Source organism: Macaca nemestrina, chromosome 13, assembly GCF_043159975.1.
Source record: "Macaca nemestrina isolate mMacNem1 chromosome 13, mMacNem.hap1, whole genome shotgun sequence".
Classification (NCBI taxonomy): Eukaryota; Metazoa; Chordata; class Mammalia; order Primates; family Cercopithecidae; genus Macaca; species Macaca nemestrina.
The window spans coordinates 17,866,962-17,882,514 of NC_092137.1; the positions used below are offsets into that span (position 1 = coordinate 17,866,962).

The window sequence follows — 15,553 nt, forward strand, 5'->3', positions numbered from 1 at the left end:
CCCTTTGTCTCACGATGATGGACACTCCTATTTCCTTCCCTTCCCCAACCCTGGGTCACACTAGACCTGTCATTCCTCTTTATATCACTAAGAGCAGGGTAGCGAGTTTGCCAGGTCTTTCCCGCAGGGCTGAAGGAAGGCTGTGTCCTAGCAGCCTTGATTCTGGTAACATAGGGTGTTTCCTTCCTCCTTCCCTTCCTCCTTTCCTCCTTCCCTCCTTCCGTCGCTCCCTTCCTTCCTCCCTCCCTCCCTCCCTCTCTCCCTTCCTCCCTCCCTCTCTCCCTTCCTCCCTCTCTCTCCCCCTGCCGTCTCTCTTTCTGTCTCTCTCTCTCCCTTCCTCCCTCTCTCCTTCCTTTCCATCATCCTTTCTTCCTTTCTTTCCATTCTTTGTGGGATTCCTTAAACATTTTATTTGAATCTCATTCATAAATATATTTGAACTTTTAATAATGAAAACCATCATGAAGACTCAAGAGTGCTATGCCAAAACTTTAACACACTGAAACTCATCAACAGGTTGCATACTTCTGACACAATCTCCAGTTTGCTCACGATTTGGAATAAAACTTCAGCTGTACCTAGCACTTATCAGAACCTCCTCTGGCTTAGACTTGGGAGCTCTCAGTGGCCTGCATACAGGAGGTGGAAGGGAGTGGACTGACTGCCATGATCACCTGCACCAGACACACAGACTAGGACCTGGTACCTGGGCCAGAAGCCATGGGCTACTCTTGCCTTCAACATAGGGTATTTTCATAATACAAGGGACTGGGGAACATGAAGAGAAGGGATCTTCAGAAGGCAGCACCCAGGTGTGAGGACGACATCTGAATCCCCACTTTTCAGCAGGCAGAAACTCGATCCTTGAAGATGGATGTGAGTGACAGAAACCACAAATAACAACAGCTGAAATGAGATGCTAGTTTATTTCTTTCATATAAATGAGGGCAGTCCAGTGCTGTTAAGAGAACCTAGGCCCCTTCTAGCTACTCATCTGACCATCCTTATCATGTGGCTTGTACCTGCGGGTTCAAATTCAAATGTCTATCCAGATCCAGTGATCTTCTCTGTGCTCCAGACAGCATGAAGGCAAAAGAGGGAAGGGGAAAGGCACTCCCCTCTTCCTGTGAGGACACTCCCCAGAAGCAGAATGTGCCACTTCCACTGATGTCCCATAGGAAATAAGTCAGGTACATGCTCTCCTCTCACTGCGTGTGGGGCTAGGCTGTGTAGATTTTATCCTAGGCAGCAATATCGCTAGGAGGATGGCCAAATGTCCTGGTTTGCCCTGGAACGAAGTGGTTCCTGAAATGCTGGACTTTGAATTTTAAAACTGGGGCATTTTCAGACAAACTGGGAAGAGCTGGTCACTCTAGTACCCAGGTAATACTTGCAGATATTATTACTGAGAAAGCAGAAAAGATCATGAGGGTATGCCCAGCATTCTTTGCCATGGGGATACTCTTCATTTGTCTAGTTGGAAACGAAGGATACGCCTTAAGTTCTGCCCCACAAATGAAGGGCTACTAAAGAGGTGCAAAATGCCCCAGAGGAACAACCATGAGGATGACATATCTGGTCTTTGCTCCCTCTTGGTTTGCTTTTCTGTATACCTTCCCCTGTTATCTTTGTTCATCCGTCCATCCAGTCACCTATCCAGGCATCCAATCATTTCCCTTTTCATTCACTTTTTTTTTTTTTTTTGAGATGGAGTGTTACTCTGTCACTCAGACTGGAGTGCAGTGGTGCAATCTTGGCTCACTGCAACCTCCGCCTCCTAGGTTCAAGTGATTCTCATGCCTCAGGCTCCTGAGTAGCTGGGACTACAGGCACCCACCACCACGCCTGGCTAATTTTTGGATTTTTAGAAAGATGGGGTTTCACCACGTTGGCCAGGCTGGTCTCGAACTCCTGACCTCAAGTAACCCACCCACCTTAGCCTCCCAAAGTGCTGGGATTATAGGCAATAGCCACCATGTCTGGTCACTTTTCATTCTTAAAGTATTTGCTTAGCATCTATAATGTGCTCTGAAGATACTGAGATGAATAACACCACTTAGTTCCTGCCCTCAAGGAACTCACAGTTTAATCCATCCATATAGACAATGAATGATGGTACAAGAGTCTAACTGTAATTGGAGCTTTGTACAGAGTATAATGGAACCCAGTAGAGAAAGCAACTAAATTTGCTTTGCGAGTCAGAGAAAGCCTCATAGAATGGGTGACATATACTGGATCCTGGAGGTTAAGCACGCATTTTCCAGGTGGAGAAGGAAGCACTATAGGAATGAGGCACCAGAAAGGCAAGACTCAGATGGTATGCAGTGAGCACAGAGGAGAGATGGGCCACTTCTGTAGGGCTGGAATGTGAGGAAAGTGCCGAGGAGAGGGGAGGGGAGGTGGTGGGGAATGAGTAAGGCAGAGAGAAAGGTGTGAAGAGCTTGAAATGTGGTAAAAAATCAAGTTGTGACCAGAGTATGAGCAATCTGGAAGGCCATCCCTTGAGATATTTTCGTGGGCTAACTTCTCAGACAGAGCCTTTCCTATGCTAGAGTGTTATGAGGACCTGCCAGTGTGACGGAGGAAACATCTTCCTTTCCATGCCTAGGGTCAGGTACAGGTGTTCCGTGGCACTCACCTTGGGCAACTCAAGGGCCTTCAGAGGGTGACTCTGAGTACCTGAGGATAGCGTTCCTTTGTGCCTGGAGACATAGCCTCTAATGGGGTTTTTCTTTCTTTAATAATTTATAAAGTGTCTCCTTTTATCTATAGAAACATAAAGCTTTTAGAGCTGGCAAGGGCCTTAAAGATCATATAGTCCCAACCCAAATGGAAGGCCCAAGAGGAAATATCACTGAGCTAATCAGGGACAGAGCTGAATCAGAATTCAAGTCTTTGGACGTGAAGATCATAAAGATTTAAGGATTTTTTTTCTTTTTCTTTTTTGATAGGGTCTCGCTCTGTCACCCAGGCTGGAGAGCAATGGCACCATCTTGGCTCACTGCAACCTCCACATCCTAGGCTCAAATAATCCTCCTGCCTCAGCCTCCCAACTAGCTGGGACTACAGGCATGCACCAACATGCCTGAATAATTTTTGTATTTATTATAGAGGCAGGGTTTTGCCATATTTCCAAGGCTGGTCTTGAACTCCTGGACTCAAGCAATCTACCCACCTTGGCCTTCCAAAGTGCTAGGATTACAGATGTAAGCCACCACCCCTGGCCTTAGGAAACTTTTGATATAAAAATAATACCATAGGGCAGTTAGAGTGAGCATACAATAATTTTGTGAAAAGAGCATGATCATTGTAGCAATAATCTGAAATAAAAACATTCTAGCTGGTTGAGAACCAAATTTAATTTAACGTAAATTTAGTTCTGAGCTTCCTGGCAGCCAAGCAAAGACAGCGATATGATGGTTTACATGTTTTATTTTTACCTGACAAAAGATAGCATAGAAATAAGGGATTTAGGTTTTGACTAGGAGCAGATGAAACTGGGCAGCCTTCAGTAATTCACTTCACAAATGTGCAGATCCAACAAAAGGTCCTAGAAATTCAGTCTTCAAGGAGTTCATCGTCGAGTGGAAGATAAACAGTTAAAATCTCATATGGTAGATTCTATGAAAGAGGGAGGCAAAGGGTGCTGAGGGAGTGTGGAGAGGAGACACACAACCCAGGATGAGAGAGGCGGCTTCCCAGAGGGTCATGATTATGATGTCATTATCCACTGAATCTCGTCCTAAGGGGAAGGGGTCTGTTGGGCAAAGCAAAGCTTGGTGGTGGGGAACTGTGTTCTTAGCGGAGGAGGCACTGCTGTGTGTTCAGAGTCATGAAAAAGCATGGTGGGTCTAGGGAGTTGCATGTGTTTCATATGCTCAGACTAACTGGAGTGATACTCAGGCGGCTGTGTAGAAAGTGGCAAGTGGGAGGCACCCACCAAATAAACGCTGCTCATTAGGACTAGACACCTCATGCCCAACCTTCCTGCCAGAGATGAGCACAGCTTCATTTTCACCTGCAGGCCTGTTCCAATTTAAGAAGCTAATGAGCACTTCCCTTTCCTTCAAGGCTAAGGTAAGTACTAATCCAGCTAGATTTCTGTCATTTGGACTTTAGTGAGAACAAAAAGTTGGGGACAGGTTTGGCTGTGGAAGACATGGGCGTGTGATAGGTGGGTAAGAGAGGGAGACCTCTAAAGGAGGCCCGGAAGACAGACTGAAATGCATCCATTGGTGGCATGTGTCTCCATCCACTCCAGAAGTCCTCTGAAACGACACAGGAATGAGCATTACTGTCAACGATGATTAAATGATCGACTCCTCACAGATTAAATGCATAGCTTATCCAGATGCTTCCCTATAAGCACAGTTAATTAAGAGGGAATGGGATGTCATATCACCAGGCATAAAGACTGGGCAGGAGATGCGTGTGTGGGTAAAAGGAGGCAGTTAGGTCACAACTTGCCCCTGGTAATGGAGACTGGGGTTGGGGAAGGGGCTACATACCATGTGTGTGAATTTACCATTTTGCCTAGCTCAACCTTCGTCAACATTCAAGAGTAAACTTTTGGGGAGCAGACCTGCCTTATGGGTCATCCGAAGTGGTCCTGTTTATTATTTCATTGGCTTCACATGATTACCTGAGAGAGAAGAACTTTCTTTACAGATGAGAAAACCAGGGCTGAAAGACGAAGGGGCACACTGCAGGGCTCAGCAGGGGAAGAAGTCCTGTCTCTCTGACTCTCAGATCTGTGGCCCTTCTCTGTGCCCACTCCTGCATGCCCACCGTGGAGGCCCACCCCTTCTGCCCTCAGCTCCCGCAGATGCACAGGGGCCCTTCCTGGCCCCCACTGTGTGTGCCTTCCTGCCTGCTCACACGTGCCACCCAGACCCTGGGAGAAAGACCTCACTGCCAAGTCTTCTGCACTGCAGATGCCTTCTGCAGTGCTTAGAGATTCTGAACATATTTCCTTCTCAAGTAAACCATGCTGGACTTTTTGGATAAACTTAGCGATTTAAAAATGATTAAATAGCTAACTGCTGGGAGAGATCTGGGAGCATTCTTCTAAGGTGTTGCTAAAATGTAAATATATTTTTGGAACAATCTTAGATCTTATGCTAAATATGATGAACCATGTAAGAATATTACCTTCTTCAGTTGCTTGTAAATAGCAGTGTAAACCAATGCTTTGGATCCTTTTCCACAGGCGAGGAGGCAAGACTGCAGGAAGCAAAGAACCATGGAATTAGGGACAAATGGCTCAAAACAGTGCTCTGCAGACACATGCATCTGTACTTTGCTTTCCAGAAGTCAAATGAAACTGTTGGAGCTTGGTGGGCTCCAGGTCTCAAGGGGAAGACCACCTTAGGCTTTAGCTTTTCCTCTGCCCTTCCTGCCTGCTGTTAGCCTCTCTGGACCAACACCCCCTTTAAGGGGAAAACCTCTTTGAAGCCCACAAGATACTGTGAGGATTATTCCCTTTTTCTGATTTCCACCGTGGGTTTTTCATTAAGCAAAGAACAATTAGAAAACCCACAGATAACACAGGGTATTCAATAAGTTCAGGAAAGTATTTTCTACCACCTCTTTGCCCCCATTCCCTCCCCAGCGCTTGGCTCAAGGCCTGGAGCTTGAATCTGCGTCGTCTCCCTAGGTGCTTGCCTGAGGTGAGTGGTCAGCGGGTGCTGGCTTGGAGGCAGCTGGCGGGGCGCATGCTGCGGGTGGGAACCCAGGGAACACTGGGCGCCTTAGCTTGGAGCAGCTGGCTCCAAGGAATTATTGCACGTCTGCACAACTTAAAAATCTGCAGTTTGGGGGCGGGAGGGGGAGCGCGGGGGTGGGTCCCGAAGCGTCCCATTTCTCCTGGCTGTTGATTGAGCGCTCTTGCTCAGTGCAGCGAGGCCAGCGATGCCTTCTGGACCACACGCTGTCCTCGCCGAGGTCGTGGTTTGTTTCTCAACGTCGGCTGAAGGCAACGTCCCCTGACTCCCTCTTCCATTCGTCCTTCGGAAAGGGGACCCGACTGGTTCCTCTTCTACAAATGAGGCGCATCTGCTTGGTGCAAATGTCCAGGCACTTCTGACTCGGTGAATCGAGGAATGAGAGCATCTTGTTCTGCACTGTGCGTGAGTCTTCAGGCAGCGGGACCGGTAGCAAACATTGGCAGGAACTGGAGCTGTATGTATTCTCCTTCGCACTTTGTTTTAAAACAAGTTTGGGCCTCGCGACTTCCTGAGGAAATCCAGGCAAATTAGCAAAGTGTCGCTGGGGCCGCGACTTTAGAGAGGCGGTTGCCCCAACCGCCGGGGCCGCGGGGGAGGTCATCTTTTTCCAGCGCTTCGGGCCCAGGAGGGAGCGCAGGTGGGAGGTGCGGGGCGCGCTCCTGCTCCCAGCCGGACAGCGCCGGCCACTCCGGGGTGACTCTGCACTTGGGCATGGGCGGGGGCGCGCTGCCTGCAGGGCAGTGTCTCGGTCCATCAGTCTGTCCGCCTGTCTAGCGGTCGGAGCCCCGCAGTCCTCAGCCGCCCGCGCCCTCGGCCCGGGGCGCCCGGCTGCCAGCCCGAAGCGAGGGGCTGGCGGACTGCGACCAATGGGGCGGCGGCCGAGCGGCGGGCCCCGCCCCGCCCCGCCCGCAGCTCCCGGGAGCCTCGCTCCAGCTGGGCGGGACCGACGGACAGACCGGCCGACTCGGGCCGCCCGGCTCTCCTCGCCGCCGCGGCGGCAGGCGCGGGGCTGCGCCGCGAGGCCTGATCCCTGCAGCGCTGGCGGACGGCGTCGCAGAGCGGAGCGAGCCGGATGCGCCCGGACTCCTGCAGGTACCTGGCTGGCGTCCCCACCTCACTGCGCGCTCCGGGGACTTCTCCGGGCGACCCTGCAACTTTACCGCGCCTTCCCCCACCTTTTGCTGCCACAGTCCCCTGTGGTCCAGGTCGCCGGTGCACGACCCCGAGGGTCTACGGCCGCAGGGCACTTTCTGTGCTGCTGGGCGCCTGGCTTGCGGCGTCCGCATGCTCTGGTGCCCAGAGCCCGCCGTCGCTGGAACCCCAAGGCTCCGCCTGTTGCGTGAGCTGCGGGCTGCTGAACCGGTGTCTGGGTTCCTTTGAAAGCCTCGGGGAAGGTATTTAGGATCAGCTTTCGGGGAGTGGGGTGGGCTATGGCCATGGGGGAGGACCAGCTGGAGGCGGGAGAATCAATGAGCCGGAGAAAGGCGGCACCTCGCGCAGGGGTATCCCCGGGGCGTTTCCTTGGCCGGGAAGCCGTTCCTGCCCTTCCTCGAGAGGAGGCGCTTTCCTGGCGCTTGTAAATGCTTCCCGGGCCGTCTGCTCCGCCTTCTTTGTCGTTCTTCCCCTCCCCTTTGCCCTGCAGCTGTGCTAGGCGCCCCGCGACAGTTGCAGGGAAGAGTGAACCCAGGGTCCTTGCTCTTGTGCAGCCCTGCGCCCTGGGTTGGGGATGGCGTGGGGCTTGCAGCACAGGTGTGGAGTCACTTGCGGACTCCGCGTTTGGATCAGTGGCAGTGGTGGGGATGGGTGCCCCGGGGTCAGGAACTCCTCTTTTCCGCGCCCTTCTGGGTGGCTGCCCGACCTCCTGAGGCACCTTGGCTAGCAAGCGAGCCAGTCTTGCCGGCAGGGGCCGCGGCGAGCCTGGCTGGGCGCCTTTCGCATTGCAGGGCTTGTCCTGCACCCCCCACCCCGCTCTGTCCCTTCTCGTTCATTTGGAGAAAGGAGCACCTTTTGCATCCTTGATGTCTTCCCCCGTTTTTTTCTGGGGAGACCGAGCCGAAAGCTTCACTCGGGTGGCCCGCGGCAGGGGCCGAGGACAGCAAAGAGCTACCTCCACCTGCCAAAATGACCCAGGGGCCCTGGTTTGGTGCCAAGGCGCGAAGTTGGGGGAGGGGCGGTAGGTGTTCCTTACGTTCCTCCTGGAGAGTAGCTTTGCGGTTGGCCCGGAGCCTTCGGGTTTTTTGTCTTTCACCGTACCCTCTGAAAATACTGGGGCAGAGGAGGAAAACCAGTTCAGAAGCCTTTCCTGTTTCTTTCCCTGTATTTGCTCAAGCGATTTGCATAACCATTCACTTAGAACTGTGTAAGTCACTCCTAGTTGCCCCCCTTCTTAGACTATTTGCAAATATCTGCCCAGGTAAACAGGAAGCACGCACCTGTCTCCTTGCTGAAGGCATATGCTCTCATGCTTTGTCCTCCCTGCATATCTGGATCCGAAGAGGTGGCTTTGATTCTCTATCTGAACTTGGTGTAATGTGTAGACTCCACTTCTTACCTGGGTTGTGACCTTCTTGAGGAGATTGACTCGTTCAGTATGCATTTCCAACCAGCCTGCCATGGGCCAGGCCCCAGGATGCACTCGGGGACAGACAGCAAATGGATGATATGATTTCTGCACCCAGTCTAGTCTGTTCTTTCTTTCTCACCAGCTTCCCTTCTTCTCTTGTTCTAATATTATGTTTGTCATTTCCGAACTAGGAATTGTCAATATTGGGATACGGAGAAGGTTATATGGAAGTGCCATAGAGGCCAAAGCATGTTGTGAATATACTAAGGAGACTTGTGGGATCTGTTTTAATTGAATCTTTTGTCTGAGCCATTATTGCCTGAATAGAGCCATTGATGAATGCAGCTACGCTAAGGTTTTGCTGGTCAAGCGTATGAGGGCAAATTGGGAGGTCAGAATCAGTCTTTGTTCTCTTCTGAAATATTATTAAAACCCCAAAGCTCTGGAGCTTGAGTTTGCCAGCAAAGCACCAACAGTATCATCGTCTTCTTTTAAGAAGGAAGGGGAAGAGTGGGAACTGCAGCTCCCTCCTGTCTTCAGTGGGTTTTGCCCTTCACTGTAATTCTTCACAGACGTGCATCCCTCTGTTCTACCACCCATCTCAATCTGCCCTGTGTCTGGCATTTGCTGTTGGAATGTGTGTCAGCTTTGAGACAGTAGGCACCACAGGGTTTTGCTCCTTCTTTTCCTTCTTCTGTTTTTTAGTAGATAACATTTATTGGCTGCATACTATATATCAGATACTCTGCTAGGCACTTTTCCAGGCATTATCTCATTTAATTCTCATAAGAACTGCATGAGGATGTGATGCTTGCTTTCTTCACTGCAGTATTGCTGTGGGAGCCAGCAGTAGATGGAACCCCCCAGGTGCATGTTGAGTCAGATAGGAGGCCAATGGGAAATGGCGGGCCTGAAGTCTCACTAGCAGGAAGATTGGCTCTGCAGGTTAGGTTGAAGCAGAGGAGAAGGTGGGTGTGTTTACTGACTCTGTTTATCAGGTGTCAGGAAAGTGGATCTTCCAGAGTGCCACCTGTGTGAAATACCCACAAAGAAACATCATAGAGAAGAGAATAGGATGTGGGGACCTGGTTTCCAGCTCTGATATGTATTTCTTTAAGGCTCCTTGACTTGATGTGTCATTTTGCTAATCTGGGTCTTGGTCTGTTTAGCTACATTGATCTAGATCTCTAATATTTATTGTTACCCTGTACTAGGCACTAAAAGCTGAAAACTTTTACATGTATTAACTCGTTTCATCCTGATGACAATCTTAGGATGATAGGTTCTATTATTACCCTATTTTAGAGGAGGAGAGAGAGAAAAACTGAGAAACTTGTACAAGGTCACCCAGCCCGGAAAAGGTGAAGCCAGGATTCTATCCCTGGCAGTCTGACTGCAGAGCCACTGTGAGATTCAGTCTTCCTCATTTATTGCTACAGTTCCAACACTGTACCCTGTGCTTAGTGGGATCTCGGACTGCGTTTGTTGCACAGTGACAGAGGGGGCTTGCAGTTATCAAGTGACTTTTGGGTCCCATGTCTCAGCCTTAAAAGGAACCTTAAAGACTGCATTAGCAAAATATTATTTTTGCCTTTGACAAAATAGTCTGCTTTTCAGTGAAATTCTGCCCAGCTGGTTAGGAAAAAAGGAAGATAAACCATAAAGATCATGGGCCAGGGAAACATTATGGTGATTTTCAGAAAATATGTTGATCAATATAAGAAATTCAGAAAAATCACAGAACACTTTGCACTATGACTCACTTTTGTCAGGTAAATCAACCAGTGACCAATTCACAAGTACTTAATGTATGGGTGCTAAGTGCCCAGTACTACAGGCAATGAAGGTAGGTAGAATCTATGATGTGGTCTTTGAGCTTGAACTTGTAGTGGATCTGGAGACTCCAGATCAATGAGACAAGATAGAACAATACAAGATACTAAATACTTAAGTCCTGATAAAAATCACAATGACTCGGTCACATTTGTACAACATATTGTGGTTTGTAGGAACCAGTCCTCAGAGCAACTGAGAGTTATAAGCTGTAGGCAGGATGGAAGTTAGGAAGCCCATATTGCTGATGAAGAAATTAAGGCAAAGTGAGCCTTGAACCTGGACACAGTCAGGGGTCATCTGACTTGAAGTCCAGCATCTTTCTGCCTTACTTCTGTCTGGAGCTAGGGAGCAGAACAGGAGGACAGCGAGTTATCCAGAGTCCTTGGGGAGTGGGGGACTGAGTTTGAATTTCATCCTGGACCTGGCCTTTGCTTGCCGGTCTGGACTACCCTGGGTGCTTAGTGGAGGCAGGGGATGGGGAGTAAGTACAAGCTGGGGAGGAGGAGAAAGAGGAGAGTGTTGTTTTATTTTTTCAGGGGCCTGCTGTTTGGTGAAGCCTGGAGTGAATACTCAATTATCATGAACATAATAACAAGGCTTAAAATGTACAATAAAGTGTAGAAGCTGATTTAGAATTTTCATCCCTGTTTTTCTTTATCATTTCTCTAGATCATCTTTTGAAACTTTTTAGCATACCTGCACATTATACTTTTTTTTCACAGTTGTTAAGAGGATCAAAATCTGCACATTATAAAAGTAAACTCCTTAATAAGCTAAAAATAGTTACTAGACTAGGTTGTGGTATTTTTCTTGTGGGCAAGAGGTCTCATTCTCTTTGGAATACTGCACAGCCTTGCACTATGATTTGCTTTGAGGAGATACTGTATAAATATTGTTTTCAGTTGCACAAGTATTGAATGATAAAGGCATAAGGATCTGGAGACTCCAGATCCTTTTAGCCAATAATGTTACAGTTAAGCAGTTAATGTTGGCAGCAGCCAGCTTCAGTGAGTTTGGTGAAGTCCCAAATGAATGAAGTATCTTGCTGACTGTCCTACCAATCAGTCACCCGAGCACTTACCAGATGCTCACCAAAGGTGACATAATGATTAACTTACATAGTCACATATATATATTCTCATTATATATTCAAATCTGTACATACATTCATTCAACAAGTATTTGAGTACTTACATGATGCTATGTACTATGCTAGGTGCGGGGTATACTGTGGTAAAGGAAACGGGGGTGGGGTGGGGTGGGGTGGGGTGGGGTGAGAAGTGGGAGGAGACAGGCATTAAACAAACCAATGCAAAATTTAAGTGGTGGTAAGTGCTCTAAAGGACTTCATGGGAGAGAGTAACAAGGGTAGGGAGTCACTAGTTTAGATGAGAGGGTCAGGAAAGACCTTTCTAAAGAGGAGACATTTCATTTTGAGTGATGAAAGGAGTCCATTAAGTGAAGAGTGGGAGAAAGAGAATTCCAGGCTGAGGATTCTAAGGCAGGAATGAGCACTGAACCTCTTTTTGTTCTATTCAGGAACTTCAGGAGAACAAGGGTGGGGACAGCTGGGAGGAAGTTGTAGAAGAGGGCCGGCCGGGGTCAGATCAAGCTGTGCCCTTTAGGTGAAGTTCAAGGTCTTATGGTTTATTCTGAGGGCTGTGAAAAATGGATTTGCAGAAGGTGAGTGTCACGAGCCAATTTAAATTTATACAAGATTGCCTGGGAAGGCTGTGAAGAACAGATAGAAGAATAGACTGGAGAGGTGCAAGCATGGGAAGCAGAAGCCTCTTTTGGAGGTGTGTTGCAGAAGTGGGACCTAAAAGTGAGATTGGACTGGCTTGAAAGGTGAATGGAGGTGAGGAAGTGCAGACCATACACATATAGCGTGGTTGTGAAAGGGAGCAGAGACACAGGATGGGTGTGGGGGCAGGTTTGTGTCTATGTGGAAGGCAACCTTTTCTGAGGTTAGGGATGTGAGTCCAGCTCCTTGGCAAATTAACACATATATACCTCTGTATGTAGTTACATAGCACTTCTAGAAGATTAGACATTTGAATCCTATCTCTGGCTCTATCTCAAAATCTAGGTAACTTTAAGCATATCACTTTGAGTACTTCTAGAAGATTAGATATTTGAATCCTAGCTTTGGTTCTGTCCCCAAATCTGGGTAACTGAGCATATCACTTGTCCTTCCCTGTTTTTTTTTTTCTTACTGCCTGGTGATTTTATAATTTCTTTTAAAAATGCAATCTTCCTGCAATGGTCTTTAATAACATTATTTATATGTGTTAATTTGGATTATTTTTTATAAATTGAATTAGCAGAATGATGAATGGGGATGTAGGAACATTTGTGGTGGGATTCTAAGCATTTGCTCACTGTTGATCATGGATAAGCTGCTTTCAAATTAGCTTAAATGAAGAGACACTAATAATAAAGTCTGGAGACAGTTTACTGTGAGGAGACAGTAACCCTTCCAATGTAGATGGGATAAGGACTGATGGAGAGCCCTGGGCATGGTTATGAGCCACTTTTTGTGTTTCAGTGGGACTCCCCTCCTTACCTGGTCTTCTTCATTGCATGAGACACTTCCTCTGGACGCATGGATATCTGTTAAAAAGATAAGAGAGGTAAATCTGGTCTGTTTTCTGAGAACCGATTTGTGTTAGGGTTTTCTAGACAAGCAGAACAAATAGGATGTGCATACGTTAGAAAGAGACTTATCATAAGAAATTGGTTCACACAATTATGGAGACTGGCAAGTCCAAAATTTGCAGGATGGGCCAGCAGGCTGGAAACCTAGGAGAGCCAACACTCCATTTCAAGTTTGGAGGCAGTTGCTATACAGCCTGGAAGAGCTGATGTTACAATGAAGTCCGAAGGCAGGCTGCTGGAAAATTCTTTGCTGTTTGAGGGAGGCCAGACTTTTTGTTCTGTTCAGGCTTTCAGCTGATTTGATGAAGCCCACCAGCATTATAGAAGGCAATCTGCTTTACTCAAAGCCTACGAATTTATATGCCAGTGTCTTCCAAAATACCCTCAGAGAAACACTCAGAATAATGTTTGACCAAATATCTGGGCACCCTGTGACCCAGCCAAGTTAACACATAAAATTAACCATCACATCACATTTAACAGAATATACTGGCCTAAACATCAAAAATGGCCATCACAGATAGCCTGATGGGGCATTGAAGAAGGATAGAGTATCCAGTGATGAATTTCTAGTTGTAGGGAATGAGAGTATAAATAGGACCATAGAACAGAAAGTTACTCCAAAGATCAGTCAAGTCATTTGCTGCCTCTGAACTTTAGGAATGCTGGCTTAAATCCTGGCAAATAATTAGTGTGTTGAGACAAAAGAATGCCAGCAGACTAAATTTGGGGCTTCAACATGCTTATATATTTTTTACTTTTATTCCGCTATGGACTGGACTGGCTTTCCTAAGCCCTGATGGACATGCCATGGTGAACTGAAAAGCATTTCCTATGATTTACTTGAGATAAAAATGTAATTGGCCAAAGAGATGGGAGAACTTCATGGTTAAAGACTGTTGTTTGTAGATTTGGATTGAGTGGAGATGTTGTGGCAAAAGCATTTCATTATTCTTGTCTTTGAGTTCAAAGACAAAACACTTCTTGGCAGTGTTTTTTTTTGTGTGGGTTTTTAAGATCTGAGTTTTCTAAGTGTGGTACCTTCATGCGGCCACTGACATAAGACCCCAGTCTTCTTTCCCTTGGTGCTTAGATGTTACGAAGATGAGATTCAACCCTGAGGCTCAGGCCTGAGCCTCCATGACAGAGCTTGTCTCCTCTGGGATAAAAGGATAAAAAGAAAGTACCATGTATGGCAGTGTTCATCTGTGTGTCCCATCCATCTATCCATCCATCCATCTATCCATCCATCCATCCCATTCTTCCACCCAGCCATTTAAATGTCCATCCATCCATCCCATTCTTCCACCCAGCCATTTAAATGTCCATCCATCCATCCCATTCTTCCACCCACCCATTTAAATGTCCATCCATCCATCCCATTCTTCCACCCACCCATTTAAATGTCCATCCATCCATCCATCCATCCATCCACCCACCCACCCACTCACCTTTGCCACAGTGTAAAAAGGTATCAGTGTTCCCATGCCCTCTTATCTTCTCCTTAAACCACAATTCCTATAAAGTAGGCTCTTTTGAGATGTGAACTTAGGAGTCTTGTCAAAGTTTATGCAAAACCTGAGAACTTTGTTTTTTAAGCAGGTTCCCCAGACTTCTTGATGTAATTAGAAATTGAATGTCAGTGTGGTGCATCTTTTTGGTGATGAGCACTGAATTTTCTTCTCCCAGTCTCTCTAGATTTAAAGCAGCACACGTTGCCTTCTCATGTAATTTTTGTTTTATTTTTTCTCTTCTTTTATTATTATTATTGTTTTTATTTTTCCATAAGTTATTTGGGTACAGGTGGTGTTTCGTTACATGAGTAAGTTCTTTAGTGGTGATTTGTGAGATTTTGGTGCACATATCACCCGAACAGTATACACTGCACATTATTTGTACTCTTTTTTTCTTTATTTTTTATTTTTTTAATTTATTTATTATTATTATACTTTAAGTTGTAGGGTACATGTGCATAACGTGCAGGTTTGTTACATATGTATACTTGTGCCATGTTGGTGTGCTGCACCCATCAACTCGTCATTTACATCAGGTATAACTCCCAATGCAATCCCTCCCCCCTCCCCCCTCCCCATGATAGGCCCCGGTGTGTGATGTTCCCCTTCCTGAGTCCAAGTGATCTCATTGTTCAGTTCCCACCTATGAGTGAGAACATGCGGTGTTTGGTTTTCTGTTCTTGTGATAGTTTGCTAAGAATGATGGTTTCCAGCTGCATCCATGTCCCTACAAAGGACACAAACTCATCCTTTTTTATGGCTGCATAGTATTCCATGGTGTATATGTGCCACATTTTCTTAATCCAATCTGTCACTGATGGACATTTGGGTTGATTCCAAGTCTTTGCTATTGTGAATAGTGCTGCAATAAACATACGTGTGCATGTGTCTTTATAGCAGCATAATTTATAATCCTTTGGGTATATACCCAGTAATGGGATGGCTGGGTCATATGGTACATCTAGTTCTAGATCCTTGAGGAATCGCCATACTGTTTTCCATAATGGTTGAACTAGTTTACAATCCCACCAACAGTGTAAAAGCGTTCCTATTTCTCCACATCCTCTCCAGCACCTGTTGTTTCCTGACTTTTTAATGATCGCCATTCTAACTGGTGTGAGATGGTATCTCATTGTGGTTTTGATTTGCATTTCTCTGATGGCCAGTGATGATGAACATTTTTTCATGTGTCTGTTGGCTGTATGAATGTCTTCTTTTGAGAAATGTCTGTTCATATCCTTTGCCCACTTTTTGAT

At 46.9% G+C, this 15,553-nt stretch overlaps 1 protein-coding gene across 3 annotated transcripts in view; it reads left to right on the forward strand.

The window, feature by feature from the left end:
• Positions 1–3,966: 3,966 nt before the first annotated feature.
• LOC105479898 (potassium voltage-gated channel modifier subfamily S member 3) overlaps positions 3,967–15,553 on the forward strand; it is a 56,817-nt gene continuing 45,230 nt past the window's right edge. Inside the window, exon 1 of one of the 3 annotated variants that reach the window (XM_011738223.2) lies at positions 3,967–4,077. The gene's annotated coding sequence lies outside the window, so the exon portion shown is untranslated. Of the gene's footprint in view, positions 4,078–5,865; positions 6,181–6,677; positions 6,819–15,553 lie in introns of those variants that run through there. The other 2 variants (XM_011738222.3, XM_011738221.2) reach the window with 2 other exon arrangements.